At 46.5% G+C, this 15,709-nt stretch overlaps 1 non-coding gene across 1 annotated transcript; it reads right to left on the reverse strand.

Moving 5' to 3' along the window:
* Positions 1-4,126: 4,126 nt before the first annotated feature.
* On the reverse strand, positions 4,127-15,024 carry LOC100567419 (uncharacterized). Its single transcript, XR_010001792.1, has 3 exons — positions 13,164-15,024; positions 11,339-11,483; positions 4,127-7,612 (listed from the first exon to the last, which is right to left on the reverse strand). It is a non-coding gene; the product is annotated as an uncharacterized LOC100567419 (transcript).
* Between the last annotated feature and the right edge of the window lie 685 nt (positions 15,025-15,709).

The following is a 15,709-nucleotide window of genomic DNA, read 5'->3' on the forward strand; positions in this document are numbered from 1 at the left end:
ACAGCCACCCAAAAACGCATGAGTGAAAGCCTCCCCCCCCCCCAACCGCACGCACGTGATGGAAGGAAAACACTGCACAACCATCCGTAGTGAGGCCCAGCCACGGAGTCAGACTGCGGCTCGGACACACATTAGAGAATGGATGCAGTTAGGCCCCACTTTTAGCTCAGCTTGCCCTTATTATTATTATTATTATTATTCCCTGCTGTATCTTCCCAAGGGAGACTCAAAGCGGCTTGACATAAAAGCATTAGTACAGGGGTCCCCAAACTAAGGCCCGGGGGCCGAATGTGGCCCTCCAAGGTCATTTAACTGGCCCCCACCCTCAGTTTTATAATATAATATTTTTGTATTAGTTTTAATAATATAATATATTGTATATACATGTAATATTGATAATAATATTATGTTATACAATATAATACTAATAATAATACCATATAATAATATTAATTATATGTTATATATTACAGAGCATATATCAGTATAGTGGTATAGTTCAATATAGAATTATATAATGCTAATATTGTGCTATACTAATAATATAATGTATTTATATAGTAATTTGTTACCAGTATTGTACTATACTAATATAATATTGTATGTAAATTTAATTTGTATGCCGCTCTGAGTCCCCTTCAGGGTGAGAAGGGCGGCATATAAATGTAGCAAATAAATAAATAATAAATAAATAAATATTGTATGTACATATAGCTGCTCTGAGTCCCCTTCGGGGTGAGAAGGGTGGGATATAAATGTAGTAAATAAATGCAGTAAATAAATAAATAATTTTATACTTAGGCTCTGCCAAAGTCTGAAATGAGTTGAAGTTACACAACAGCAACAATCCTAATTAACTTGACTATCTTATTGGCCAGTAGCAGGCCCACACTTTCCATTGAAATCCTGATAGGTTTATGTTGGTTACAATTGTTTTCATTTTTAAATATTGTATTGTTCTTTCTTTGCTGTTGTTGTTTCACTACAAATAAGACATGTGCAGTGCGCATTGGAATTTGTTTGTATTTTTTCCAAATGATAATTCGGCCCCACAACAGTCTGAAGGATTGTGGACCGGCCCTCTGCTTCAAAAGTTTGAGGACCCCTGCTAGACAATGGGGCTTTCATGTTATTGACCCTGATCTCAATCCCTCCTTATCTTCTTCATGTTACAAGTATAAGCTCAAAATCGTATGGGAACCGGTTCTGACTTGATGTATTGTTATTATTTGAAAGTAACTTCTTTTCTCTGGAACATCTTTTTTCCCAAACATCAGCATTTTCTCTCCTGCACAGGCCTTCCTTAAATATAGGCCTTTTCCAACTTAGGTCGATCAAAACATATGGGACTTGTAGTCATTACAAGTATCTTTGAAAATTCTCTTTTTTAAACCCACGTCCCTCTCATTATGACGACCGAAACGGCCCAGTTTATGCTTGTGGAATACGTGATCCATTGTGGGGCCGGGCTGTGGCGCAGGCTGGTGAGCAGCTGCTGCAATAAATCACTCTGACCATGAGGTCATGAGTTCGAGGCCAGCCCGTGGCGGGGTGAGCACCCGTCAATTAAAAATAAAATATAGCCCCTGCTCGTTGCTGACCTAGCAACCCGAAAGATAGTTGCATCTATCAAGTAGGAAATAAGGTACCACTTATAAAAGTGGGGAGGCAAGTTTAACTAATTTACAACGTGGGAGTGAGGAGGTGCCTTTGCTTCAAAAGTTTGAGGACCCCTGCACTAGAGAATGGATGCAGTTAGGCCCCACTTTTAGCTCAGCTTGCCCTTATTATTATTATTATTATTATTCCCTGCTGTATCTTCCCAAGGGAGACTCAAAGCGGCTTGACATAAAAGCATTAGTCTATAATTAAAAATATACAAATATATAAACATTTAAAGCGAATAAAACACGAACAGCACAAAAGATTCACAGTTGATTTTCATCAAAAACATTCCAAGTTAAACACCACAGCACCCCCTGACTTGATCTCTGGGCGGGGGTGGGAGAGAGGGGGGAAGGCGCATGCGCGATGGGCCCGGAGGGCAGAGCAGGCCGCAGAGGCCCCGGGAGAGGCAGGAAAGAGGGAGGCCTGTGGGCAGAGGCAGGGCCAGGCGGAGGGGGAGGGTGAAGGCCGGAGAGGGGGGGGGGAGGGAGGGGGGCAAACTCGGGGACCACACAGCCCCACACTCACCCCTCCTCCGCTCTCTTCTTCCTTTGTCTCCCGCACTCGCTCGCTCTCTCCTCCTCCTCCTCCGGAAGTGCGCTCACCCGCCCAAACTCGTCCTCAGCCTCTCTAGGAAGAGGCTTCCCTTCCTCGGTGGACTTCCGCCCGGGCCCAACATGGCAGACGTCGGCAGGATGCCCACAGAGGGGCGGGGCTTCGCGGCACTTGAACGGAGCCCGACACAGACAGGCAGAGACGCACCTCCTTTCTTTTCCTCCAATGGGAACCCGCCTTCCTCTCTGACGTCATCGGTCTCCGGGCAGACTCTCCCCCGGCCCTTTTTGTTCCCCGTTCGGCCGTTAACGGTCATTCTAGGGACCCGCCAATAGGAATCGGGCTCCTGCCGCAGCGTCACCCGTCTCCGGGCAGACCCTCTGGGGCTGCTGCTGCTGCTGCCCAGTCCGGGACGGTGAAGAGGCCGAACTCAGGCCCGCAGGCTCTCTCTCTCTCTCTCTCTCTCTCCCGGTGAGATTTAGAATTAGAATTGTTTTGAATATGGAATATTACAGGTCTGCTATATAATTATTTTATTATTATTATTATTAAACTTTATTTGTACCCCGCTAGCATCTCCCGAAGGACTGACAAAGGCCAAGGCCTCAACACACAATATAACAATACAAAACAAAAGGCAAATTAAAAGGAATTAAAACAGTGTAAACCAATAAATAAGGGGGAGGGTTCAGGCCGGAGAGGGGGGGGAGGGAGGGGGGGAGGGAGGGGGCAAACTCGGGGACCACACTCACCCCCTCCCCCTCCTTGGTCTCGCTCGCTCTCTCCTCCTCCTCCCCAAGTGCGCTCACCCGCCCTCTCGCGTCCTCAGCCTCTCTAGGAAGAGGCCTCCCTTCCTCGGTGGACTCCCGCCCGGACCTAACATGGCAGCCGCGGGCAGGATGCCCACAGAGGGGCGGGGCTTCGCGGCACTTGAACGGAGCCCGACACAGACAGGCAGAGACGCACCTCCTTTCTTTTCCTCCAATGGGAACCCGCCTTCCTCTCTGACGTCATCGGTCTCCGGGCAGACTCTCCCCCGGCCCTTTTTGTTCCCCGGCCGTTAACGGTCATTCTAGGGACCCGCCAATAGGAATCGGGCTCCTGCCGCAGCGTCACCCGTCTCCGGGCAGACCCTCTGGGGCTGCTGCTGCTGCTGCCCAGTCCGGGACGGTGAAGAGGCCGAACTCAGGCCCGCAGGCTCTCTCTCTCTCTCTCTCTCTTCCGGTGAGTCTCGTCCCCAGGCCTCCTCCCGAGGGCCCACGGCTCTCCCCCGCCGGAGTCTTGGTCGCCCTTTGCCCAGGAGAAGGCGTTTCCATCCCACAGAAAGGGAATAGGAGGGCCGGGGGGGCGAGGCCCTGGTCAGGCCCTCAGGACGGTGTCCGGTGTCCGTGTGAGAAGAAGGGCCTCAGGACTGCTGCTGAGAGGGAGGGGCGGGGAAATGAGGGGGAGAAAGAAGAGGCGCCTCAGGAAGAGCCGGCATTGGCCACACATGATCAGATGGCATTGGGAATTAAAAGTTAAAAGAGGGGATTTTAAAACAAAGGGATTCCCACGATGGAGGGAGAGAAATTATTGGAAGAGGATTAAGAAAGGAGGATGGGAAATGACCCCCACAAGAGGGAATGAAGTTTTGGTCAGAGGAGGCTCAGGGGGAGGGAGGGGGGCGTGGTGCCATGGGGGACACACACACACACACATATATATATATATGACTGAACATAACTGGATGCAAAAATGTAGAATTGTTTTGAATATGGAATATTACAGGTCTGCTATATAATTATTTTATTATTATTATTATTATTAAACTTTATTTGTACCCCCGCTAGCATTGAAGGGGAAACTGGTCCCTCAAAAACCCAACGGGATCTTGCCAGCTGTAGATAAAATCACACCTAAGCCAAAATAGGTCAGAAGCAAAGTTTTCACAGTTTATTTCTACTGATCAGAAGAAGACGGACAGTGTGGCATAGCAAAGCAATGCTCTCAGAAAACACTGCCGCCCCCTTTGGCAATTAAAGGGGCTTTTTATAGCCTCACGATTACATCAATTACATCAGCCAACTTCTCATTGGATACATCTTCCTGTACATGCAGGACTTGATTGGATGATATAGCTTTTCACGAGGTGTCCACGCGTGCAAGCATAGCTACTTCCTATTACAAATATGGTATTATTATTTCATAACTTTCCTGTTTTCCACTTTTCTCTTCTTGGAAACTACCTAATCTTCTTGCCAGGGAGTTTACTGGAAACATCTGGTCCTTGTTTCCTGTTTTCCCGGTCCTACTCTCAAATGGAAACCAGATGGCCTGTTTCGTAATAAACACATATTTCTCTCGCCTCCTCCTTTTCTCTTTGGCAGTTTATCCTACGACCCCCCCTTCAGCATCTCCCGAAGGACTCGATGCGGCTTACAAAGGCCAAGGCCTCAACACACAATATAACAATACAAAACAAAAGGCAAATTAAAAGGAATTAAAACAGTGTAAACCACAAGCAATAACAATACGCTAAAACACAATAAAACAATATAACAAAATATTTTTAAAAAGAACAATATCAATGTCTTCTGTGTCACCGAGGAAGAGGAAGGAGGGGGAAGAGAAGCCTTGTCTTTGTGAAAGCGATTCCATCCATCTCTTATTTATTTATTTATTTATTTATTTATTTACAGCGTTTATATTCCGCCCTTCTTTCTCACCCCGAAGGGGACTCAGGGCGGATCACATTACACATATTAGGCAAACATTCAATGCCTTTTAACATAGCTCCGAGCGGGCCTCGAACTTATGACCTCCTGGTCAGTGATTCATCGCAGTTAATTGCACTGGCTTGCTCTCCCGTCTGCGCCACAGCCTCGGGCTCTTCTCTCTTCAGCCCAAACCCTAGTATTAGACACATGGTCTCAAGCAGGGCTCCCCAAACTACGGCCCGGGGGCCACGTGCTGCCCATTGAGGCCATTGATCCAGCCCCCACGGTTGGGAACCCCTGGGCAAAAATAATAAAATTGCAACAGCACAGTCGAAGGAACAATGAACACAAGTGCAGGTCAAGAGTCTAATTAATGCAGACAAGTCGAGTACTGCGGATCTACATCAGGAGCAAGAAGAAACTATGGCCAAGGTTATAGTTCAATGGTCACATGCCAGGGGTTCATTCAGCAGAGTTGATCAAATAACAACCAAGAAATCAAGAGTACAAACTGAATTCAGAGTCCAGAAAGTCAAGAACACAAACAAAGTCCAAAGTGTTGTTGAAGGCTTTCATGGCCGGGATCACAGGGTTGTTGTATGTCTTTCGTGAAACATGAAAGGCACTGCAGACTAATTCAACCAGAGAAATCAGCCATAGCAGAGCACTTGATGAACCAGCCTGGACACAGTATATTATTTGAGAACGCAGAAATGCTGGACCACTCCAACAACTATCATGTCAGACTGCACAGAGAAGCCATTGAAATCCACAAGCATGTGGACAACTTCAACAGAAAGGAAGAAACCATGAAAATGAACAAAATCTGGCTACCAGTATTAAAAAACTCTAAAATCAAAACAGTAGATGGGAATCAACACTCTGAGGGCAGAGCACAGCTAATGACTGAACAAAGGATGCCTCCCAGGCAAGAGACAAAACCTTTCCAATGCTAATTAGGGTGATTAACTGAAACATTAATGCTGCCTTCCCAGTGACAAAGGACTCTTGCCACACCCTGGACTCTCTACAGATATATATTCTTTCCTTTCCTTGCCTAGTTTATCCTTACCTCACAACCTCTGAGGATGCCTGCCATAGATGTGGGAGAAACGTCAGGAAAGAATACTTCTGGAACATGGCCACACAGCCCGAAAGACATACAACAACCCCAAAGTCATAAACGAAACCAGGAAGTCAGTCCAGAATTTAGAATCAAAGATTCAGGATACAACAAAGTCCAGAAAAGGGTTAAAGGTACAGGGCTGGAGCCCAAAATTTTAACCAAGGGGCAGTAATAATAATAACGATTTATATTCTGCCCTATCCCCCCAAAGGGACTCAAGACGGATCACAGTGCATACAGTACACATGCATGGGAAACAATCAATGCCATTGAATGCAGAAGAGCCAAGACATAAGGCAGGAGTATGAAGATATGACGTTATCTGCTACCAAAGAGCTTTTTTTTTTTTTCAGAACCTTTTATCCAGAGATCTCAGCTGCTGCTCATTTCAGCAAACCTTCACAAATCATAGGGTTGTTGTATGTCTTTCGGGCTGTGTGGCCATGTTCCAGAAGCATTCTCTCCTGACATTTCGCCCACATTTCATCACATTTCACAAATCATCCTAGAAGCCTGCGATGGGTCTCCTTGGGGAGGAGGTTAGGTGAACCCCTTCCAAGCTTGCTGCAATCCTGAGAAAAGAGCCCCTTTGAGTGACACCTGCTCCCAGTAGCCGTCAACCAAGGCCACACAGACTGCAGTTCTGGGGGAGAGAGAGCAAGGTGCTGGCCTTCCTCTTTCCTTCCAATGCTTTTTAGAGACAGCGCGGAAACTCAAAGGCCCGTCTCCTCTAGCGGAGCATGAGTTCTGTGATGTCTAATGTATGCTGAACTTTGTCTAAAGCTCTTACCACATTCCGTACATTTATGTGGCTTCTCCCCTGTGTGCTTCCATTGATGGGTACGCAAATGAGAACTCTGACTGAAGCTTTTTCCGCATTCTATGCATTTAAATGGCTTCTCCCCTGTGTGGGTCCTTTGATGGGAACGTAGATTGCAACTCTGACTGAAGCTCTTTCCACATTCCATGCATTTATATGGCTTCTCCCCTGTGTGGGTCCTTTGATGTAAACGTAGATTTCCACTCTGATTGAAGCTTTCTCCACATTCTATGCATTTATGTGGCTTCTCCCCTGTGTGCTTCCTTTGATGTAAACGTAGATTTCCACTCTGACTGAAGCTTTCTCCACATTCCATGCATTTATGTGGCTTCTCCCCTGTGTGGGTCCGTTCATGTACAGTAAGAGAACTTTTCCTATCAAATTGTTTCCCACATTCCATACACTGATGTAACTTCTCCCCTGTGTGTGATCTAGGATAGGGAGGTACAGGATTTGCCATTCTTTTATATTTATAATTCAAATATTACGCCAGGGGTTCACAGACATAACCTCCTGAATAGCACAATCTTTGTATTGCTGTAGCCTTCTGCTCGCTTTCCCAAGCCTCTCTTTTTTCAGCACAATCTTATTTCCTCCTCTTAACTGCATAGGTTTGTAACTTGAAATATATTTTTCTACTACTTATTTTTTCTTGTCATTGCTGTGTATCTTGAAGTCACTTTAGACTTAGAGCACTCCTCGGGCAAAGCTCTCACGCCGTGTTCTTCGCAGAACTCTTTCAGAAGTTACCTGCAGACAAATGAGGGGAAAGTCTCTTCAGGAGTTGAACAGAGAAAGATCTCATGGAACTTGAAGAACAAGACTCATGTTGTAGCAAACCCAGGGGAAGAGGGAAGGTGCCCATTGCCTGGTGACAAATACTTGTAACAGTTGTCCAACAATGAACAATCCCTCCTTAGGGACAAAGGGGACGGTGCCCAAAGATTCTCTGCACAAAATAAAATCCAACCCTACCGATTAAAATCCAACAATGCAGCAAAGCTGAAGGCATAACAGGCTGTGAACTGTGAACATTTATTTTTGGCGTCTTTTGCACAATTAAATTATTCTCAATGTCTTGTAGAGATATGTGGTCACTCTTATATAAATTAATGGAATAATGTTTTAAAGCCTGTTGAATATTGATATCATCCATTAATATTTTATCCTCATGTTGTATCTTAACAGTAAGTCCCCTTCAGGGTAGAGAAAGGCGGGTAGAAATGTCATAAATAAATAAATACATAAATAAAGAATTGACAATTACATTTTTTGGCCTTTCTTTCCTCAACGTATATGCTAACCATTTCCCTAGTTTGTTAGGTGATTCAAAGTAATTTTTTTTGCATTCTTTATTTTAGTTTCCAATTCATTAACTAGTAAAACGATAATTGCTTTTGTAGGAGTTTTATCTGAGTTAGAATGTTTGAATTCAAAGGATTTTTCTTTAACTCCTCTTCTTTTTTTAATATCATCTGAAATTACCTGAAAATGTTTCTGTGTATTCTTTCTCATTTCAGTATTGCATTTTATAAAGTATCCTCTAATATAAACTATACTGGCATCCCATACTGTTTGAATATCTGTAACTTGATTTAAATTAAGTTCCAAATATTCTCTCAGTTTTTCTTTCAAATTCTCAATTACGTCCTCCTTTTGCAGTCGTGATTCATTCAGCTGCCATCTAAGTGTTTTTACTTTCTTTTTAATTACTAAAGTCACTGGATTATGATCTGAGATAGTTTTGGGTAGGATTTCTGTCTTTTGAACATAGGTTGTGAGTTTGGCAGATATCCATATCTTATCCATTCTAGAGAAAGCCTTTTGTCTTTCTGAAAAATGTGTACCGTAAATACTCGAGTAAAAGCCGAGGCACCTAATTTAACACAAAAAACTGGGAAAAACTATTGACTCGAGTATAAGACGGGGGTGGGAGATGCAGCAGGTACTGGTACATTTCAAAATAAAAATAGATAACAATAAAATTAGATTGAGGCATCAGTAGGTTAAATGTTTTTGAATATTTACATACAACTTTAAGACTGTCCAACTCTGATTAAATTATTATTCTAACCTTCTTCAATGTGAATGTGCTTACATATCCTTCCAATAATCACCATAGTTTAACTATTTTAACTATACATTTTGTATTTTAAATGTATTTTAACTATACATTTTGGGGGAAATGCAGTGTGTATATGAATAAAGAAAAGTGGGAAAGACAAGCGCCGAGGAGAGGAAGGCACGCACTGCGGCGAGAGAGGAGAGGAAGGCGTGCGCTGCATGGGAAAGGAGGAGAGGCTTACACTTGAGTATATACAGTATATTCTTTGCATCTCCTCCCCGAGAGTTTGTCTTTCTTTGGTGAAATCACTCCATTCCAATCTCCCAAAAGGCACCCATTTTCATAATGGAGGTCTGATAACTTTGTTGCTGTGAGTTTTCCAGGCTGTATGGCCATGTTCCAGGTTGTGAGGTCTGTTGGAAACTAGGCACGTGGGGTTTATATATCGGTGTAATGTCAAGGGTGGGAGAAAGAACTCTTGTCTGCCTGAGGCAAGTGTGAATGTTGCAGCTGGCCACCTTGATTGACACTGAATTTCATTTTCAAAGCCTGCCTGCTTTCTGCCTGGGGGAATCCTTTGTTAGCTGGCCCGGATTGTTTCATGCCTGTAATTCTCATTATTGGAGTGTTGATTTTTATTTACTGTCCTGATTTTAGAGTCTTTTTTGATACTGGTAGCCAGATTGTGTTCAATTTCATGGTTTTCTCCTTTCTGTTGAAATTGTCTACAAGCTTGTGGATTTCAATGACTGCTCTGTGTAGTCTGACATGGTAGTTGTCAGAGTAATCCAACATTTCTGTGTTCTCAAATAATATACTATGTTGGTTCATCAAATACTCGGCTACCCCTTGGCAACATCTTTGTAGATGGCTGATTCTCCCACACCAGAAGAGACTTGGGCTCTCATCTGGCTCGTCATACCTCATAGAGCTTGTTGAGTTTAGGATCACAGTGCTCGAACCGGTTTGTAAACAGAGATGCCGACTATTTGCAGAGCCGCACCTTCGTTTACAAACCGACTCGAGCACTGAGATCAGCGGAGGAGGCCGTGCTCTCGGTCCCACTCCCAACTCAAGCACGGCTGGTGGGAACGAGAGAGGGGGCCTTCTCCGTGCTCCTCCCCTCCTCTGGAAATCCCTCCCAAAAGAACTAAAAACTGCCCCCTCCCTCCTTGCCTTCAAACAGGTTCTAAAAATACATCTATGCACTCTGACCTACTGAGAGGAGGAAGACTAATACGACTCGATATGTATCATCGTCTAGATATATTAAATCCTGTCTAGATACTGGAATTGATCTCAGCCTGTTAGTTGTTGGGCACCATCTGACCACTTAATAAGGTCTGAGTTGTTTGAAGTGTTTATTCTGTGTACATTTACACTATGTGACTATATCGGCTAGGCTTGTCAAGTTTTATTTTTGAGGAGAGTCCTCCAAGCTCTGTCAGTCATCCAGATTTTACTGCAGGCATGTTTCAATATCCAAAAAGATGTCCCATTGGTGAGGAAGAGGAGGGGGAAAGGCTTCCTTTCTGCTGCTCTGGAGACTAAGGGACAACGGAGACAGGAGATCAAACGGCAGGAAAAGGGATTTCCCCTAAACACAAGGAAGGACTTCCTGAGGGTAAGAAGAAGAGCTGTTCAGCAGGGGAACTCTCTGCCTCAGAGTCTGGAGGGAGCTCCTTCTTTGGAGGATTGAGTCAGAGGCTGGACGGCCATCTGTAGGGAGGGCTTGGGTTGTGTTTCCCTGCCTGGCAGAAGGGGGTGGGGCTGGGTGGCCCTTGGGGTCTCTCCCAACCCTCTGACTTCGGGGATTCCTCGTGTCTCAGTCCTAGACCATAGCTGGCACCTCCCCCTCCCCCTCCTCTTCCTCAAGGACTTGGGAGACGTATTTGTCTTGGAATACAGCTCTCAGTTCCCTCCAACCCTCATGCCAGGACTTTTTGTAGGGTTTATGGGAGTTGTAGTCCAAGAGAGCCTTTCCCTTCAGGGAGAGAGGGCAGGTTAGAAATAAAATAGTTATTCTCATTATTCCCTCCACGCTCTGGAGCAGGGACTCCCAAACTCTATTCATCTGGGATTTCTTGGACTTCAACACCCAGAAGCCTCAGCTGCCTTGGCCCAAGATCAGGGATTCTGGGACATGGAGTCCCCAGGAGGTGGAAGGGCAGGGCTTGGGAACGAAGGCTCCTGAGAAGGGACCAGGCTTCCACGGCTGAACAGCTCTTACCGATAGGAAATGATTTCTAATGTTTAGGTGGAAGCTTCTTTCCCACAATGTGAATCAATGGCTTTGTATTTCAGTCTCCAGAGAAGCAGGAAATACTTGCCATTTTCTCCTCAGTGGGACTTCCTTCTACATATTGGCTCTCCTGTCCCCTCAGCCTTTCCTTCCCTCAAGCCCGCCTCACCTTCCTGCACCTGCTGGTCCTCCTCCTCCTCCTCCGCTCCGGGCTGGAGCTTCTTCTGCAGAGGGTCCGCCACTCCCTCCCTGGGGCCTCTCTCCTCCTCTGCACGACGGCCTTCTCTGCCCAGGGAAGCGTCCGGGTTATGGGTCTGGGGCCATTTCCAAAAAGGGGAAAAGTAGTCAAAAAGGGGGAAGCAGCAACAACAGCAGTTCAGCAGATCAGGAGCTCCTAGGGCCAGCAGTGGAGCGATGATGCTTCCGCAATTCAGGCAGCAGAGTCAAGCTTGAAAAGTTACACAGGACTTTATTCAAAAAGCTACCATACATAACCAGATAGGAAAATTAGCAGATATCTTGTCTCTCTCCATGCTCACAGGAGAAGAATGTGGAGGATTCAGGGACTTGCCATGTGCTGAGAAAAAGCAGTGTGTCCTTGTGATGTGTCAGTCTAACAAGGAAGAGGAAAGGAGGGGAGAAAGGCAGGCAGGCAGGGAGGCCAATGGGCGGGGGAGGGGCTTTCCCTGCCAATTCACCCACCTGCCTTTGCAAGCCCTTGGTGAGGACTACAGCCTCAGATAAATAAATAAGAGAAAAGGCACTGGCTTCAATCAAAGCCTTTCTTAGCCCTGCAAGGGGTCGTGGGCCCCACATTGCGGCTGCTTGTGTTGGGGTTGCTTCAGGCTCTTATTATTAGAGGCAGTAATTATTAATGTTTCGTAGGTCAGTTTCACACAGGAACAAGACACGTGACACACATCGGATCCTAAGCACCAACTGGGCAGTGGACTGTAAAGGAAGGAAGGAAGGAAGGAAGGAAGGAAGGAAGGAAGGAAGGAAGGAAGGAAGGAAGGAAGGAAGGAAGGAAGGAAGGAAGGAAAGGAGGGAGGGGAGAAGGGAAGCCTCCCTCCCAGTGCAGCTGGCCTCCCTAAAGTACGGTTTTGAAGGAAACAGCGCATTTGAAAACAAAGCGTGTGACCAGCCACATCCAAATGCCCTGATGCTCCTTGACACACACACACATCTATGTACCCACCTACTTACCTATCAACCTATATGTTTGTATTTATTTATTTATTCTTTTATTTATTGCGAGAGAAAGGAATGCTGGGATGTGCTCGCTGTAACCCGCAATGTCCTGGGAGGGAGTGACTTGGCGGCCCCTCAGCACTGGGAACGAGAGCTTTTTTATGGAGGCCGGAGGGAGGCTGTCTGTATGAGTGGGCACCCGTGCTGCATAAACACGTACAAATTTTCCCTTTTATTATCTGTATAGAAAGACTGTAGTTATTTTCTCACCGCTCTGGGTGCCACTGCACCTGAGCCAGCTCAGCAGCCAAGTGACTGATTTCCTTCAGAGTCTGGCAGTTATTCCTATTGGTAGTAAAAAATACTGAAAATGCCGTGAGGAGAGGAAGGCAGTTAGAGAAAGAGAGGAGGAGGATTTTGCAAAAGCAGGGATGCTCCCCTGAGGAAAGGCAGGAGGGCGTGGGGATATTTCATGCCTCACACGCATATAAAGCCCTCGTGTAAAATCTAAACCAGAAACAGTTCCCTCACATTTGGTTCACACGGGTTCCCTCTGGCGGGGCAGAAGCGGGGGGGAGGGAGAAGGCGCATGCGCAGAGGGGCCGCCACGGGCACGGAGGGCCGAGCAGGCCGCGGGGCTTCCGGGAGAAGCGGCACCAGGCCTGCGAGCAGAGGCCGGGCCCAGGCGGAGGAGGAGGAAGGAAGGAGAGCCCTCGGTGACGAAGCCCCGAATCCCGAGCCGGGGAGGGAGGGAGGGAGGAAAGTGGGGGGAAGCAGGGCCCGACACACACGCACACTCTCACCTCTTCCGCCTCCTCTTCTCCCTCCTCCTCCGGAAGTGAGCTCACAGGGAAAGGCGTCGCCCGGTCCCTTCCTTTTGAGCTTCCCCACCCTCTCTAGGAAACGGAGGGCTCTTCTCTCTGGCTTCCGCCCGGACCAAACATGGCGGACGCGGGCAAAGATGCCCATAGAGAGGCGGGGCTTCGCGGCAGTTGAACGGCACTGGAGCCCCAGAGAGAGAGAGAGAGAGAGAGAGAGAGAGAGAGAGAGAGCCCCCTCCTCCTTGTACCAAACGCCCAGCATCCACCAATGGGAATTGGCCTTCACCTCGGCGTCATCGGTCTCCGGGCAGAATCTCCCCGGCCCTTTTCTTCTCCAGTTCTGTCCTGTCAGTGTGGGATGCGGTGAGGGAAAGGCTCTTGGGCCTGGCTCCCCGCAACAAGGCCGAGGCTCGAGACTTGGAGGTAAATCCAGGATGGCGAAGGCGCCCGGCCTGGGTGTTTCCGAGAAGGGAGGGCCGTGTCCGTGGGGCGGAGGGTGGCCGGAGCCTCCCAACGGACAACAACGGCCGCTTTTTCCTCAGGCAAAGGGCACACAAAATGGCCGACGCCAACCAGGAAGGGTTTCCCTGAACCCATAAGAAGGGGCCTAAAAGGAGCCGCCTTCCTGGTGAGATTATGTATTTATTGCCAATTTTTCTATCCCGCCTTCCTTTCTCCGCCCCGGAGGGGACTCAAGGCGGCTTCACATACAGGCAGCCACCCGAGGCCTTAATAACAATACTAATTTAAAGCAGACATTTAAAATAAAAATAATAAAATACAGTTAAACAACTGAGGACATTTAAAAACCATACAGTTTATTTACAGTAGAGTCTCACTTATCCAAGCTAAACGGGCCGGCAGATGCTTGGATAAGCGAGGCTTGAATAAGTGAGACTCTACTGTATTTATTTATTTACAGTATTTATATTCCGCCCTTCTTTCTCACCCCGAAGGGGACTCAGGGTGGATCACATTATGTACATATAGAGCAAACATTCAATGCCCATAAACACATCAAACAGAGACAGACAGACAGACGCAGAGGCAATTTAACCTCCCCCTGATGAGATGTTCGATTCTGGCCACAGGGGGGAGCAGCTGCTTCATCATCCACTCTGATGGCACTTCCTCATTCCAACCTCGTAAATTAGTTAAACTTGCCTCCCCACTTGGTTAAACTTGCCTCCCCACCTCATGGTCAGAGTGATTTATTGCAACAGCTGCTCACCAGCCTGCGTCACAGCCTGCCCCCACAGTGGATCACGTATTCCACAAGCATAAACCGGGCCATTTCGGTAGTCATAATGAGAGGGAAGTGGATTTGAAAAAGAGAATTTTCAAAGATACTTGTATTGACTAAAAATCCCATATGTTTTGATTGACCTAAATTTGAAAAGGCCTATGTTTGAGGAAGGCCTGCGCATGAGAGAAAATGCTGATGTTTAGGAAAAGAGATGTTCCAGAGAAAAGAAGTTACTTTCAAATAATAATATATCAAGTCAGAACCGGTTCCCATACGATTTTGAGCTTATACTTGTAACATGAAGAAGATAAGGAGGTACTGAGATCAGGGTCAATAACATGAAAGCCCCATTGTCTAGAGTCACATGTTGTTACAGCACAGAAAACCAACGGGATTGCATGACGGTTAAGATGCTTGTGAGGTAGCCAGCATTAGACGAATGGGGTAAATGATCTTTGTAAGCCAATAAGGATATGTCTGCTATTTTCTGTGGAAGTGATCAAAACCCTTGCAACCATTTTGAAAGTCGGACAAATCCTTTGATTGCATGTATGCATGTATTTGGCACATTGCTATGGCCATGCAATAAATAGTTCTTTTGCAGTTTAAAGATCCAACTTTCGTCGTGTCCTTCCTCGCCCTCTCCACAGAAAAGGGGCCTCCTGATTTGGTCTTTGGATTAAGAGGAGTATCTTTACATCTTTTACATCTTTTCCCCTTCAATAACACGTCATTCCGTATCTGTTTATGGCCCGATTCTCCACAGGCTTGGCCACAGTGCCATGTTTTGACCCCTTGTGGAAGGTCAGGAGGGAGGGGGCTGGCCGGGTGTCCCTGGGGAGGGAGCCCCACGGCCGAGGAGATCAGCCCCCTCCCTCCTGTCCCTCAGAGAGAGAAAGGCCAAGACCTGGCTGTGGGGCCCAGCCTTTGGGGCAGGGCAATGGGGCAAGAACAGGAAACCTACTCTTCTGACCAGAGCCAGCATGGGGCCTTGAGTTGGTTTTAACAGCTGGTTTTGAAGTAGATTCCACTGATTCTAATGTTTGTGTATGGTTATTTTATGACCAGGCATGGAATGCTTGCCGTCTATATGTTGTGCTCCATCCTGAGTCCCCCTCAGGGTGAGAAGGAGGGCGGAATATACATGCTTTAAATAATAAATAATTAAATACATATATACATACATACATACATACATACATACATAATAAAAACAATGAGCGAGGAAGCCAAACAAAGGGATCTGGAACTGGCGCAGATCCTGCACGGCTGGTAAACTGTC

Source organism: Anolis carolinensis, unplaced genomic scaffold (genome assembly GCF_035594765.1).
Source record: "Anolis carolinensis isolate JA03-04 unplaced genomic scaffold, rAnoCar3.1.pri scaffold_146, whole genome shotgun sequence".
Taxonomy (NCBI): domain Eukaryota; kingdom Metazoa; phylum Chordata; class Lepidosauria; order Squamata; family Dactyloidae; genus Anolis; species Anolis carolinensis.